We start from the raw sequence: 16,211 nt of genomic DNA on the forward strand, positions 1-16,211 counted from the left end.
TATTGACTTGTTTATGATGTTTTGGTAGAAATTTGGTAGAAACACAGTATACTACTAGGAAAAAGATGTAGTGGCCTGTCAGTTTCAATTTTGGGAAAATTAATTAATTTTTGTGCTGTACTTTGTACAGAGAAGCATCACATATTGCACTTGCAATTTCTTATGATGAATTAAATCCTTGTCATGAAGTAGTGATATCTGAATTCTAGTATATATTTCTGAAGAAAGCAAATAACAGATGTAATCCAGCAAACAACAGATAAAAGATTTGCTAATCTTATATATGAGAAACTTTCAAAATTTCAAAGTGACTGCAAGGTAGGAGGTCAGGAACTAATGGCTGTGCTGAGTTCTACTAGCCAGCTCCCAGAGTGAAGCTAGCCAAATAACAGAATGTGTCAAACACACCTGTGAATCTGACAATTTTAAGAGAGCTCATCATTATATTAGCAGAAGTATCTCAATTTCTTTCACTCTTTCAGATTCTCTAACTCCATAATCAACAACAGAAACTTTATGAAGCCTTCTTGCAAAGGTGTTCGAAGTCTGGTTCAGAAGCATTCCAGCTACAAATTGAAAACATGCAGAGTTAAAAAGTCATTAATTTCCAGAAAGAAAATATCATCTACTCTTTAAAAAATGAAGAAACTATTACTACTACTTATGGTAGTAAATGAAGGTTTTTTAATGGCAATTAAAAATGGGTTAAAATTGATTGAAAAAAAAAAATCCAAAGCAAAACAAAAACCTAATATATTATGACCCAAATTGATCTGTGTCAATTTACAGGTCCTAGAGGACATACCAGATAAGTGATACACACATATCGCTGCTAAGTATAAATTATCAGAGATATCTTAAAAATCTGTGGAAACAAACTGATAGTGACTATCAATGTCATTTAATCAAAATCTAAGATAACAGACATTATTTCTTCCCTCTTCTCCTTCCTTCCAAAACTAAAATCTTAGCCACATTTTTTAGTTTCTTTCAAAGATAAGATACTAAAAAAACAAGCTGAAAACATACCGAAATTATAATAAAGGAGAAGAAAAAATATTTGGAAAGGATCTCAGGAATCTGAAATAGGAAAAAAAAAATCAACTTATACACGTATTTTCCAAGATGATTTTTATTTTTGCATGCAATCCATGGTCTTCTGGGCCTTTTATGTCCTTTCTCTCAGCCTATGTGGCTGATAATATTGTCCTAACTAAGTTCTAATTGTCTGCTTTAGTGTTTCCTGTGTCAGTTAGTCAAGCAACTTCTAACTAAGGTATCACCAGAGCAATGCTGATGTGTCCTGCATAACCATTTGGAATTTTTTTGTTTGGTTAGTTTGTTGATTTTAAGTTTGTCTTTTTGGTGTTTTTTTTTGTTTGTTTGTTTTTGTTTGGTTGGTTTTTTGTGTGTGTGTTTTTGTTTTTTTGTTTTGTTTTGTTTTTGTTTTGGTGGGTGTTTACTAGTGTTGGTCAAAGGAAATACAGCCAACAATGGCATGGTTCTCTTCTAAGAAAGTCAGAGACTCACATTCTGTGGTGTTTGTGCTCCTAAAGGGAAGAATGCTTTTGGCTGGTAAATCTGTTAGCAGACTAATGAACGCATTTATGTTAATTGCATGTATTGCCAAAGTCTGAATAATGTATTGATTTCCCTTTGTTGAACTACTTATTGTTTCACTTATCTTTCTTACCTGCTCTCTTTTCCAGCTTGTTACATTGTTATCCATGCTGAATCTCACCTAATTCAGAGGTTCCTTGGGATGACAATGAGGTTACTGGTAGGGAGGGAGAATACTCTGTGGGTTTGCACCAGGTAATTTTTGGTCTCCAGCTCTGGCTTATCAAGTCTCTTTTAGCACTGTTTGTCTCATTTCTAGGTGATTCCTGTAGTGTGGGCAATTTTTCAAGGGCATTGTAAAATAGCCTGAGAAAATACTTTGGAGTTGTTCCTGGCCTCTCAGTTGAGGGAAGTGCTGTCTGGGCCTATGCTGTAAGACACAAATCCTCTGAAGTAGGTCCCAAATTTCTGACACCATGAAAAGACAGAACGAATTCCTCAGTGTCTCACATTTCTTTGTCAGGAGCTTCAGATACATGTGCAGAGGGAAAAGAAGGATGCTCCAAGGAAAGACTCATGAAGGGATTGGGCAGAGTGACCTGGGAAAGCAACTGACTTGTAAGAAAAGCCAAACTGGAAGTGAGCACTACTTCTTCCCAGAGGAGATTATTCTTTCAAGAGATTTTTGTGAGACCGGTATTTTATCAAGAAAACACATACATCTTGAGTAATGTGCAGCTGCTGCAGTTTTATTTACAGTTATGACACCCAAAGCCGCCAATGTAGTGCATTTTAAAATATTATCCTGAATTAGACATGTGTCTATGAGTATTCACATGTCTTATAAGCACTTGTAGACATTATATTGGATAATTAAGTAGCATTCTAATTAGACAACCTTAATGAAGTGTTTCAGAGACAACATGCATTCATCCTCATTTTCTCTGGTGTTTAGGAAGCACAAGCAAAAGTCAGTTGCACAACATTGTGTCGTATAAGCTGGCTATTGCAAGTATATTTTGTTGCGAATCTGTGTTTGTGTATAAATACATAAACTTTATCAAGACTCAGAAAGTAATCAATACTCCACTGTTACATTACATGTCTAAGGTTATGCTTTATGGGATAGATTTAATATTTTGAAACAGACCTAGGAGAAAAAGCTCAGGTAGCTGAAGGTTACTATTCAGCTGTTTTACCAGTGAGTATTGTGCTGATCACTCAACAGCTGAGACATTACAACATGCTTATTACTCTTTAAGGGTCAATAATAAAATGTTAGTTTCCAGTACAGTGCAAATAGAGGCTACTTCCAAGTTGGGGAAGATGATGACATACCAGAGATACAGTTTAGAAAACACAGGTTGTGCTCTTGATTTTCTTATTTCTTGGGACGGCTGACAGGGAAACATGTGACCACTGGTTTGAGTGATTTTTTGAATGAGCAGGCTATTATTTTTCTTATGGCATCATGAAGGATAAGTAGTTTCTCTTGTAACTGCAGGGCAGGTTTTGTAGAAATACATGACCCAAACCTTAATAAGACTCACTGAAGGGCCTTGGTGAAGGGAATAGGGGCCTTTATTTTCTATGTTGCACTGGATTACAGATGGCTGGATTAAAATTATTTTTTCTGATGCTGTACTTACAGATGATGAGCTCAGTTGCTGTGCAATACATGAAGTGGAAAGACAGAATTGTTTTTTAGTATGGGACACTAAAAGTGGTTACATCAGCCTCAACAGCTGTGAATTACTTCAAACTCCTAAAGGAGAAGACAATACAAACCATAGTGTTTCTTTATTTTCTATGAGAAAGAAATCAGAGTCAAGACTGAAGAACTATGGCAGATGACAGTAGAGTGTCATTGCTATTAACATGTTTCATTAATTTCTTTCTCTACAGATTTATAATACTGTTAAACACGTTTTAATAAAAGAGTAGTTTGTCATTGTTTTTCTAGTATTTTTAAATCCTCTAGCTGAATTCTAATTATACAAGATACTATTACTATTTATGACTCCTGTTTTTCAGAACATCTTTCTTTACCTTGCTAATTTTATTTTCAGTTTGGTCAAGCAATGTAACACTTATTAGGATATTAAAAACATAGCATTGAAGCTGTAAATAAGTCATTGCTTCCAAAACAAAAGAACACAGATGAAAACAATATGATAGAGCTCGTTGTTGAAATAAATTATGCCTTGGGAAAAAAAGTAATTTGCACAATTAGGTGATACAATAGAGTGTTCCATAATTAGGTGCAATACAAGTGTAACCATCCTTAATATCAGTAGTATGCAAGCCTTTCAGACTTCATTAAAGAGTTCCATTGGAACATGTGAATAATAGGATTAATATAGCCGTGGGCACTGCTGGGTCAGCTGGCAATAGATCAATCCACAACGTAGAGCATATTAAAAGGATTATAGATTAGCAATTAGATGGCTTTTTCATGAGCAAGAAATAGTTCCTCAAGCTTTGCCAAAGGTTAATAGAGATAGGATGTCGATTTTTCCAGTTTATAATCCAGTAAGGGCTATAAGGTAAGGGAAGTTATAGCATTTTCAGGATGGTAAGAATGGGATGAGCAAAACATAACAAACCTTTTAGGATCAGTGGCTTGGTTTCACAGAGGAACTGTTCTTACATGAAATGTAGAATATGAATATATATTGTTAATAGCTACATCTCTAAGAAAAAAGGTTTCAAGTGAACTGTCTGACAGGTAAGAGGCACTTTCAAAACCCATTCTATAGGATTCTGTTTGAAAACTTTTGTTGCATTTCAGAGAATACATAAATAAGTTCTCTAATTCAAACTCTACAAATCAATGTTGAGCATTATTAAGATTACCCACTACTGGAATTATAGTTTGACACTTACTTTTAGTTTGTCAATAATAAAGATATCTGAGAAATTTTTATAGCTTCCTTATGAAATACTGGATGGCAATATTGGTATATTTTCAACTGCATAAAGGGAATATAGTATGTAGAATCAATATATATTGATCACACTAGGAGCTGAGTCTCAACATTTCCAAAAATCAGGTCACTTACTTGGATAACTCAGTGTGCTTTTATTTCATATGTCTAACTCTGAAACTATGGGTTTTTGTGTAAAGGGAGACATAAATATATTTAAAAAGATGAAATGCACATTCAAATGGGAAATAAATCAAGGATATCTGGAAATAAAAAAAAAATTATCAGCAGACAGTAATTTATTCAACAAACATTTATGTCTGCTCATGAAGTTTTTCTCCCTCATTATTCAGTTACCTTGTTATCTTTCTACAGAAATTTTGGGACAGAGGTCTGACTGTTAATACTTTGCTGAGTCTATTTCTATTCTGTAAGGAATGCTGGTAAATTTGTTGAGATTAAAGGGAAGAAAATAGCAATAAAATTGTCTGAACAATGACTCTGCTGAACAACAAAGGGTAAGTTTCAAAAATATTTTTTTAAGAAGCAGAAATAGTTGCAAATTATTGCAAAAAAGAGTAAAGGAATCTACTGAAAACTATTTTAAGAAATAATGGTCGTACAGTTTAAATGACATTTAGATTAATTAAAATACTTCTTAATAAATTAAGAAAGCCTGTGATGGCTGCAAAATTTTTCATAAATTGTATGATACCACACTGCCTTCACTATAACTGCAGCCCTGTAGAGATCTGAGTTGGATGAAAGGTTTAAAACTAACTCCCTTTTTATTCTGCCTAAACCAGCAACTATGTTGGGGCTATAGCTACATCAGATACTTTTCTGCATCATTTACTGGTTTTAAATAACAAGAACTTTCTGGTGGAATCTGTCTCTCTGAGTACCTGAAAAATTACAGTTCAAACTCAGTCTCTAATTCTAAATGCCTCTTTATTTTGCCCATTACATGTTATTAGTTCTAGGGTAAATACATCAATTTTCTATCCAGAAAACACTTAAGGGATAGAGGTTATATACAATCTATGTAATTTTATATTTTTTCATGGTGTTACTTTCTAATACTGGGGATATACAGTAATATTATAATCTCAGTTAACCTCCGTTTTTTCTAATTGCTCTTAGCATTCAGTAAAGAAAAAAAGGCAATATTTTTTATTTTAAAAGTTTGAAGACTGCATTTTTGACTGAAATCTGTATAATTACTACTTTGACTTTAGCTAAACTATAGGAGAAATTTTATAAGGTACGGATTTCTAATTACAATTCTTTTCAATTTAGTTAAATTGTGACAGCTGCTCTGATTTTGACAGACAAGAAACAAAGTGTTTGCATTGCAATGACAGCAATGTTCATGACACTAATTGCAACTTTTGTTGGAAAATGTCATGAATATGTTTCAAATAGGATCCAAACATAAAGCTGGCTCTTCACTCATTTGACTTTGCAACACAATTCTGGGATATTAACGTTATTTTTGTCTTAGACTAATAATTTTTGCAGCAACTACAGAGTGAAATAGGTAGCAGCCATCAATGCTCACTGAAACAGTCCAGTGAATTCACTGACTTGATAAAAAATGTTTGGCAGCCACTGCTCCTGAGTGACCAGAAGAATAGTGTTATAGGCTTAATTGTTTTCGTGTTTAATACAGAAAACATGAGATGATATTGCAGTTATTTCTAAAACTGAGACATTTGCATTTTTTGTCAAAATCAAAAAAGTGACAGCTGTTAAAGGTGGAATTTTCATAAGCTCATAGATAACATAGGAAAAGAAGGCCCATTGGTTTTCTTCATGTGCCGCATGCTTTCAAATTTGATTTAGTTGAGACTTTTTAGAGTGTTTAAATACTTTGAGAGTCTTATTTTCACCTTTTTTTTTTCTTTTTCAGCCCAGGTTAGAAATTTTAATCCACCATTAAATTGAATGCTTTTATAAACCTCACTGTGATTCTTATTATTCCTTAGGTGCTTACATAGCCCATATGAATATGGCCTTCACAGCAGGTCCTCCCTGGAATTTACTTAATTCTTCCCCAGGGGAAAAGGAATGCCAAGGAAACATATCTCCCCATTCCCAATATTACTGTTCTGGGGATAACTGACAAATTCCCTTAGAGTCTGAGGAAATTATATTGTCCTATATTTATGTCATTTTTCAACATGTATATACTACATGCTTGCAAGAGAATGATGTTGGGAATAAACATTCAGGAACTATACAATTGGAGTAGTTGGAATACAATTTACAGAGCATTTTCTCTTTAGGAAAGTTAAAGGTGGGGAAGGGGAGACAAGATTAAGTTTCTTAAATTGATACAGAGGTAACTTTTGCATAGGATCAATAACGAGAGCCTAAGTGTCTTTAGGGGTGCTTTGGCAGGACTTCCTTTTGTATACCCCAGGAACTGAATTTGGCAAACCTGCCTGCATGTGTCATGAAGTACTCCTCAAAGTCATCCCCATGTTTTCTACCTTAAAATAATTCTGACATTATGGCAGGTCACAGCATTAGCCTTTTTCCTGTACTACATGGCATCTCCATGTGTCCTGACTGAATCAGGTTTTTTTGATTTATGTCTTCTGTAATGAACTCAGATTGTCATAGCTGCTTATTGCTTATCTATCAGTGCATTATATCTCCAGACCTCTGTCTTGCTTCATAATTTTCTTTCTTGTCAGCCCACACAAATGCCTTTTTAATGTCACCTTCTCACTCTGTATAAAGAATTCAGACCCATGGAGATGAGCGTGGGAAACTCCCTCTCAGCCTTTTCTGTATCAAAGCTGCTGGCATTAAACTACCTCTCCCCACTCCTTTTTCAACATACAGCTTCTTCCCTGTTGAAATATTGTGGACTAATATTAAATAAAGTCTAAACTCTTACATTCCAGTACCTTAATCCATATCACAGCAGCTGGGTAAGCTAGTTTACAATTATGCAGATACATATAATGATATGAAGGAAAGCCTCTTCTGGTAACTAGCACTTTTTCCTCTCCAGATAAAGGTTTCTCACTGAGGCTGGCTATGATGTATTTCTCATTCACTTGAGAACTTTACCTTATGGGAGTTACAATGACTAGGCAATCTGTCCTTCTCAGAGTCCTTTTCCATTTACATTTCCTTTAGGAAAGGCTCCCCTTTGTGGCAATACTCTACAAATCCCTGGCCTCTGTCTAGATCTCTTCACCTCCACATGGCATTGTAAAGTCACTGCTGCTAGCACCATATTACTCAAGAAGTTACTTCTGCTCAGGTTCCAGAAATTCATAGTTACACTAATAAATAAAGATCAGTGATCTCCTCTAAAAACTTGCTCTGTAAGTGTGAATATTCCAGTTCAATTTCTGTTGGGTTTGGATTTAGCAGATGTATTAAGTGATGTTTACTAAGTTGAAAATGTGCACTGTAGCCTTTCTACAATTGTGGAGCTTGTAATAGCTCTCAGATGAACCAAATCTAAGTGACCAGCAATGGTGGAACATCAAAACCATCCTAAGTCCTCCATCACTATTCATTGATGCTGTCTTTCTCTTCTGTCAGATATCTTAGAAGCTCTTACCTTCTGTCCAGTGGGGGTGAGATTAACAAATAGATTTGAAAATCATTACTAAGGGCTCCCAAACCTCTGTAGATGTAGGCACACCTATATGGAACTCTGCTAAACAGCTCCTGAAGATGCGTGAATTTCCTTGTCATTTGTTAAAGCTTTTTTCCCTTAACTTGAAACAATGTGTACCTATTGTTATAGAGTGCTGTTTCCCCTTCATTTATGAACATGCTTATACTCACTGTTTATGTTATAGAAAATATAAAATTCAATGGTAAACTTGTGGTATATGGAACATTATTACTAATGTTTCTTCTTCTAAGTGATACACTCTCTTTGTTTGCAGGTGAAAGGATATACTAATATTGATCTATGTGAATATTGATGTCTATTTTTTATGGTAGTTATGGAGCTGTATGCAGACTCCATGTGCCTATAGATAAATCTGTTGATAATGATATCTGAGAGTAACTGTACAAAATATCACAGAGAAACAGATTGTTTTTCTTTCTTTCTTTATACTAAAAACTTTTGGAGAGTAAGATGTAGTTTATATGTTTTCATGGAGATTCCTCCAGGAAAATGCCAATTCCATAAAAGGTGCTAGAGAACATGACTGCATGTAGATTTAATGATTTTTTTTCAAGTTGTAGGAGTTTAAAAACATAGCGTATTTTGAGGGTCCCTACAAACATAGTTTCATGTTAATTTATTAATCAAAAATAATTAGTTGTTTTATCATCAAAAAAGAAATTTGGAAAGCATTTTCCTAGTGTTTCTACCTAAAACATCTTTCCAAGCATAGCATACCTGTGAAAAATATGTGATTCTTTTTTGTGCCCTTTACTGTTTAGCTATTACAGGAGTCTAAAGGGAGTGATATGTAATCTATAACATATAACTCTATAGTACCAGGCTGTAAAATTATCTCAGGCCAGAGACAGCAAGATTGGCATGAGTCTTTCTTAGGAATACATAAGGTATTTTTTCTATGCTAAATGTCTTCCTCCTCAAATTATTATGGGAAAACTGAGTCAGATTTGCCAAGAACTCAGGGAATTCTATTGGTTTTCAATATTTTTTTACCTGAAATGTGTAATGTGCTGTAGAATTTCAGCATCCAGGAAGAAAAAGGTACTGTTAAGCTCACAAGGGCTTTGTCCATCACAGTCTTACTATATTCTTCTTCTCAGAGTGGAAAATTTCATGACCTGTTCAGCTTTTAAAAGGGTGATATTCAGATTCTTGATTGTGCTGAGGAAATTGCCTCTGAGCAGCCTGGGAAGTCTTGTTAAACAAACAAGATATTCAAATTTCTTGGGAGATCCTGTTGCAGAATACTGATATAATTGATTGAACCTGTTCACCTTCACTTATATCTCCTTTGGGAATCATTTCAGTTTATCCATAAGCTGAAAACACCCAACTCTACCCCATATGCAAAAAACCCCAAACAAGCAAACACAAACCATAAGAGAAAAATGTCACAGTATCACCGGAGGAAATCCAGTAGTGACTGTCCTTTTTGTCTCTAGAGGCTCCAAATAAATGTTTCTACTCTTCTCTGTTTTTAGACTGACTGCAAGGTGCTGTCTGTATGTGTCCCCTGTTCCATTGGCAAGTTGCATTTATTTCATCATATGTAACAGTAAAAATAAGCCTCATGAGTGGAAGTCACAAAGGAAAGTAAAGATCTAGACAGGTAAAAGACCAAAGAAATAGAAAAGCATTGAATATTGTAAGGAGCTGAAAGAGCAGAGTGCACATTATTGCTAGCAGTATAAAATGTATTTGGTGATAGCAGATAATTATAGTTCCTACTTACTACTCTAATATAGGACTGTAAAGGGGGTATTGTATGGATGTTGATGATATGACTGGAACAAGATAGAATTTGCAGTAGGGAATGCCCTGTAGCAGTTAGAGACAAAAAAGATGGGGTATTGTGGGAAATTTCCAGCCTGCCTGAGCCGCTGCACCACGCTGGTGTTCATGAGGCTGGAAGGGTTTTGAAGAGAGCAAGGCTGGACATGTGAGTTTGTGTGTGTTAGGCATTTTCTATTTCTATTTTCTATTCTAAAGAACTGTGCTTTTCATCCTTCAGTCTTAACTGCCTTTGCTTCTCACCTGCTTGCTGGCCTTGTTAATAATCAATCACATTTTAGCCACTTAACCTCTGTTTGCCTGCTCCCTGCCTCTTTTGCTCTGTTGCATGTTGCAGTAGATGGCACGACTCCATCTGTTTGTTGATTAACAAATGCACACTGTATGTGCTGCAGCCATTTTCACTTCTTCCCAGAGCCTTTTGCTGTAGGCACTTTGGCTGCTTCTTTGCATATTGATTGAACAGTGCTCGCATTGAGTATTGACTGTCACAGACAATGTTCCTCACTTACCATTACTGCCCTTGTTTCTTTCTCCCTCATCACCATTCCTGTAAATACTGATGCTCATCCAGTTTCTCCTGCCCTTATATTTCTCCACCATCTGCCTTTTTGTTTCATTCTCATACTTGTAAATCAACCACATACAATCATTTCCTTTCTTTTTTGCTATTGCCTTTGAGGAACATTTCTCCTAATCACCAGTATGGCAAATCTCAGGAGTTCAGCATTCAGAAATCACAACACAGCCTCCCTCTTCTCTGAGATCAGGTTACTGATCTAATACTGAAAAAAACCCCTATTTTATTTTCCATTTATTTTTTCCTCAGAAAAATAAATACAAGCATCTAGCCTTTAAGGTGTGTAGGAAACCTAGACAGTAATATGAAGACACTGTTTACAATTCTTGGGAAAATTATATAGTAGTAGTAGTAGTAGTCATAATAGTAGTAGTAGCAGTAGTAGTAGTAGTAATAATAATAATAATAATAATAATAATAATAAATAAATAAAAACAGTTGCTATCACCAATTAGCAAGAGCCTGGTATCTGAAGACAAAGAGCAGCTAAGATAAAGACTGGATGAAGTAGAGAAAAATATACATGCTGCCTGAAGTGGCAGGAGATGATAATGAACTTACCAGCTCTGGTAATGACCACTGGTCATTTGATGGAATGCAATCTTGCAAACAAGGAAGAGAAACAGCTTTAGGAATAAAAAGAAAGCAAATTAAAAATATCTGTCATGTCTCTGGCATTCTGGTTATAATATGTTTGCATGTAACATGGAGTTGAAGATCAATGGAGAATAACATGAAAGCATGTTGAAAAATGTTAAGATACAGGGAAAGAATGAACTTTTGATCTTCCCCATAAGAAAGGGAAGAAAAAATCAACATCATTCTCCTCCCGGCAAAGGGGAAGAAATTCTGTCACCAACATCACTTGCTTTGCTTTGAGTGAGTGACTGGACTAAATGACCTCCACAGGTCTCTCTCAATCATCATGTCTCTGACACAAACATATTTTTAGTAAAATTGTGAAATTATTCATTTAAACTTGTTTTCTGTTGATATTATTCTTCTTTTTGTTTTGTTGGAAATATTTTTATGTTTCTATCCTCGAAGGAAGGTTTCATAGGTGATTTTCTGCCAAAATATTTTCTGGCATAGGGTTGCTCCATGGAAATATATTGTCAGTGTGAAGATAGGATACTGCTTGAACATTTTTGTTTCCAATTTAGGAGTATCACAAAAAAAAGCTGTCCTTAACTGGAATATCTTCATGTTTAAATGCAATGAAAAAGCATTATTTTGGGACAACAATAACTGCACTCAAATCTTAGAGCTTCCTATTTCTTTTCTCTCTGATGGTTTAAGTTCTCTGTTCAGGCTGTATTTCTCTTAATGTATCCCAGCCTCATCCTTGCCTCATTTCCAGGAATGTTCTGGAAACCATATAAACTTGGTCTATAATAAGAGATGTAATTTGGAAAAAAAACCCAAACACATAACATAAGAAAGATGGGGAAAGTGCTAAAGATAGGGCAGGAAAGAAAAATCCAGCAGAAATTCCCCACTCTCATGTGCCATGTTCAGGGCACAAATTTGCCTGCTATGTGAAGTGAAGCACAGGCAGTGATGGGGTGGCAGGAACTGCTGGAGAAAAGTGAAGTGGAGGAAATGTACCAGGTTGAGCCCTGTGTGCCACAGCCCACCCAGGTCAGTGGCTGTGTCAGGGGCAGACAGGTGCTGCCCAGTGCTGTACTCAGCAAACCTTCCCTGCCTAACATGGACTTCCTTTTTGTTGTATGGAATTTTTACTTTTCACTCATTTTCATGTGGATTTCTTCCTCATGCTTTTTTAGGTCATTACAGAATGCAAAGCCATTTTCTAAAGCAAATTTAAAAAGCTGACATGTTCCTTTGAATTCTTGTAAAAATATGTGCATTTCAATGTTCATTTCTGAAATGCTTCTCCTGTGCATTGTTGTTGTGAAGTGAAAATTAAATAGTTGATTCAAACATATCCTATATATAATAATATAGAGAAAAATGTATATTTTTTCTTTTTAGTCAAAACTTGAACTTTAAATGCCTAAATAAGAATGTTTGAACACTTTAAATATTACTTCTATATTAAATGATGCATTTTCGATTTCTAGCTCATGTTGTTTGCTTACTCTCACCTTAAACTCTTTGGTAGTCCTTGACAGACTTCTTGTAGTTAGACACTTTAAGTCACTTCCCATTTCAGATCCTTTCTGGAGTGAGTGTCTTTGAGGTCACCTTAATGATTCTTAGATTTCTCTCTTCTTTCAAGTGATGCTATAAATTACATCCCCCACCTTTTTTTTTCCCCCAGTTTGTCCAATCTCTTTTGCTCTTATACTCATTCAAGTCACTCCATCTTGCTGCTCCTTACTCAATGACTCAGTTTGAATACTGCCATTTTGATAATACCTGTATTTTCTCCTGCTTGAGTAGTGTCCTACTCTTGAAAGTACTCTTATCCTTTTACTTGAAACCAAAACTCTTTACAATAAGTTTAGCTCACGTAAATTTAGCTCATTCTTAAATGGTCATATTTTACAAAGTGGAGGAATATAGAGGACTCAGCAGCAAACCTAGAGAATATCTGGTGCTTAGGTTCACTCTGTTGTGGATGTCTAGATTCCCACAGATGGTAAGCCCTAGTGAAGGGAGACCCACATATATGAGTGAAGGTTTATTGATACTTGGCCTTTGGTAATAACAATGTAGGAATACCATTGAAAAACTCTAATTATAATTATGTAATGACTTGTTCTGTGTGGTATGTGTGAAACTACTGTAAAGTATACCAGCACTTTCATATTAACATGCACTGCTTTTGGGATCGTTCCACAGCAGCACTGAATTTTCATATTTAATTTCATTTTCCTCAAACCTAACTGCTTTTCAGAGACTAACTGCAGCTTTGATAAATGTTCTTTCTAGACTAGTTAATATCTTAGGCTTATAAAAGGTATTTTAATAAAAAAATGTAGCTTCCAGCTAGAGCCCAGATTTCAAAAGATAAGAACATGTAGTTTTCCATTTCTTTTTTTTTCTGAATTAGTCACTTTAGTTTAAAGACTTTTTTTCCAGACTGATTAAGAAGAAAGACTGACAAATTGAACTTCAGATTTACTCTTTCACCAGACTGATACAAGAAGCAGGTAATGAGATCAACTCATTGTTAGTCACAAAGAGGTTCCTTTGAAATGAAACATGTCAGACATACTTATTGCTTTAACAGTCACAAAGATTGATACAAACAAAAGCAAGACACTTAGGCCTAGAGTTTCTTCTACAGCTGCTAAAGTAACTAACGTGTATCCTCACAGCTTCTCAGGACTGCCGCCAATCTGATACTGAATTTGAATTCATAAAATTCTTAAATTAAAATTTTTAAAACTGTATTCCTTAATAGTAATTTGCCAACAGTGTACTATATTTTTTGTAAAGCTACTGTTTGTTGGTGTAGAAATTTAATCTCTTTCCTCTCAAATAAATTAAACTTCAGCTATCATTTTTGCCAGAAGAATAATTTTTTCTTTGTATTAAAACATAGGAATAGCAAAGGCAAAAAAAGAGCAGGGTTTGGTAACACCTTCTCCCCAACCTCCCCTCCTCCCCTTATAAACTGATGAGACAATTTTCCTGTTAGCAGACAAGTTTTAACCATGTTAATAGAATGTGCTCATTTACAAAAGAATTCCAGAATCCCAAAATTAATGAGATTGGAAAAGATCTTTGAGATCATCAAGTCTAACCTATGACATAACACCACATTGTCAACTAGACCATGGCACTAAGTGCCACATCCAGTCTTTATAAACACCTCCAGGGACAGTGACTCCACCACCTTCCTGGGCAGCCCATTCCAGTGCCCAATCACTCTTGCTGTGAAGATTTTTTTCCTAATGTCTTGCTTAAACTTGCTTAAACTTCTCCTGCCACAGCTTAAGACTGTGTCATCTTGTCCTGTCACTGGTTGCCTGAGAGTAGAGATCAACCCTTACCTGGATGCACCCTCCTGTCAGGCAGTGAGTGATAAGGTCTCCCCTGAGCCTCCTCCTCTCCAGGCTAAACAACTCCAGATCCTTCAGCCCCTCCTCGTAGGGCTTGTGTTCTAGACCCTTGCTTGTCTGGACACCAGCCTTGTTGCCCTTCTCTCGACACCTTTGTGTATCTCAACATCCTTCCTAAATGGGGGGGCCCAGAACTGGATACAAATTTTCCCCTTCAGCACTGTCCTGACAGATAAAGACTATATTCCAAGATGAGGAGTTAAGTCACATTGTATGCCTTTCCCAGGCTCAATAAGACCCACCAGCCCTGGTATAGGAGGAAAACTAGCGAGTTATACATAAAGCAAATCAGGAGATAAGTGGATGGTGTGGGAAGACCTAGTTGACTGGTGATATGGATGGTTAAGGAATTTTAAGAGCTCTTCCACTGAGCTTTCTTCTACTGCATATCCTTTAAGGCTATAGGAGGAGACAGAAAAATGCAGGAATTGATGGAGAGAAAGAGAAGATGGTTGTACTAATTTCTTTACTATGAACCATGATGAGTAGAATCAACACTCTTCTGTCACTTCCCCTCCCCCTCCTCATCCACACACGAAAGACAATGTTCATAATTTGAAAGAAAATTTCAAATATTACATATATTCTATACCCATGAAGGGTAAAAATATTAAGTTTTGCATGCAAAATATCTAATTTTACTAGCTTTTCCTGGGTTTGCTCTACCAAAGAATTTATTATCTCCATCCACCAAGAACTCCTTTTTCACCTAAAAGTTCCATTTATTTTTCTTTCCTCTCTCACCTGGCCCTGACTCCTGCCTCTCTCTTGCTGAGAAACCTCACTTATTTGCATGCCCTTCAGTACTCACAGTACTCACAGTTATGAGTTTCAGCAGAGGAAACCATATCTCTCTTTTTGATTATATCAAACTCCCACCAAAAGACAGTTAAGGTGCTCCTTCTTTTCAAGAATGCATAAAAATGAGAGGATTAGCTACGGCATATCTGAGGAGACCTCAGACAAGCAGGACATATTTACTATACGAAGATTATAAATACCCTTCTGAAAAATAAATTTTGTTTCTGTAGTTGACATAAAGGCTAACCATGAAGAGTTTAGGGAGCAAAGTTCCGACAGTGTAATCAGTTGTGGAAGTTTTTGGGGTGTCCTTTTGGGGATGAAAGGCTGTTATTTAGAAATTTATGATAGTGGACAAATGAGACAATCTCATTTCAGTCCTCCTGCTGCTCTATTGATACACAATGTATCAGTCCTGCTATGGAAATGAGTGACGATGCACATAATGACAAAATCCACATCTGCTTTTCTCCTGCTGGGACACCCATGCAAAGATAATTACCAATGGCAGATATACAGTTTCTTGTTGTCCTCCCTTCCATTGTGAATCTATAAAAAGTCAGAGTGCAAGAGAAAATCTGAGTCAGCATCATTATAAAAAATATGAATTCTTTAACATTTTTGGTTTTTTAAAATCAAATTGAGTGTGATTTTTCTTTTTTTGTTTTGATATGAAATAGTCTCTGTTTGGCCCTTGGGATCAGTTGATTTCTCTTTCTTGCAGTGTCTGTAACTTATCTCGAAACAAAATGAAACAAAACAATACAAGGCACACAATTTGGAGTGAAGATCCACCAGCTGCTCCTATGAAGCTAGTCAGCCTGAGCATTTCCAGTCCTCCCTGCAAAGCT

This window comes from Poecile atricapillus, chromosome 2 (genome assembly GCF_030490865.1).
Source record: "Poecile atricapillus isolate bPoeAtr1 chromosome 2, bPoeAtr1.hap1, whole genome shotgun sequence".
Lineage (NCBI taxonomy): Eukaryota > Metazoa > Chordata > Aves > Passeriformes > Paridae > Poecile > Poecile atricapillus.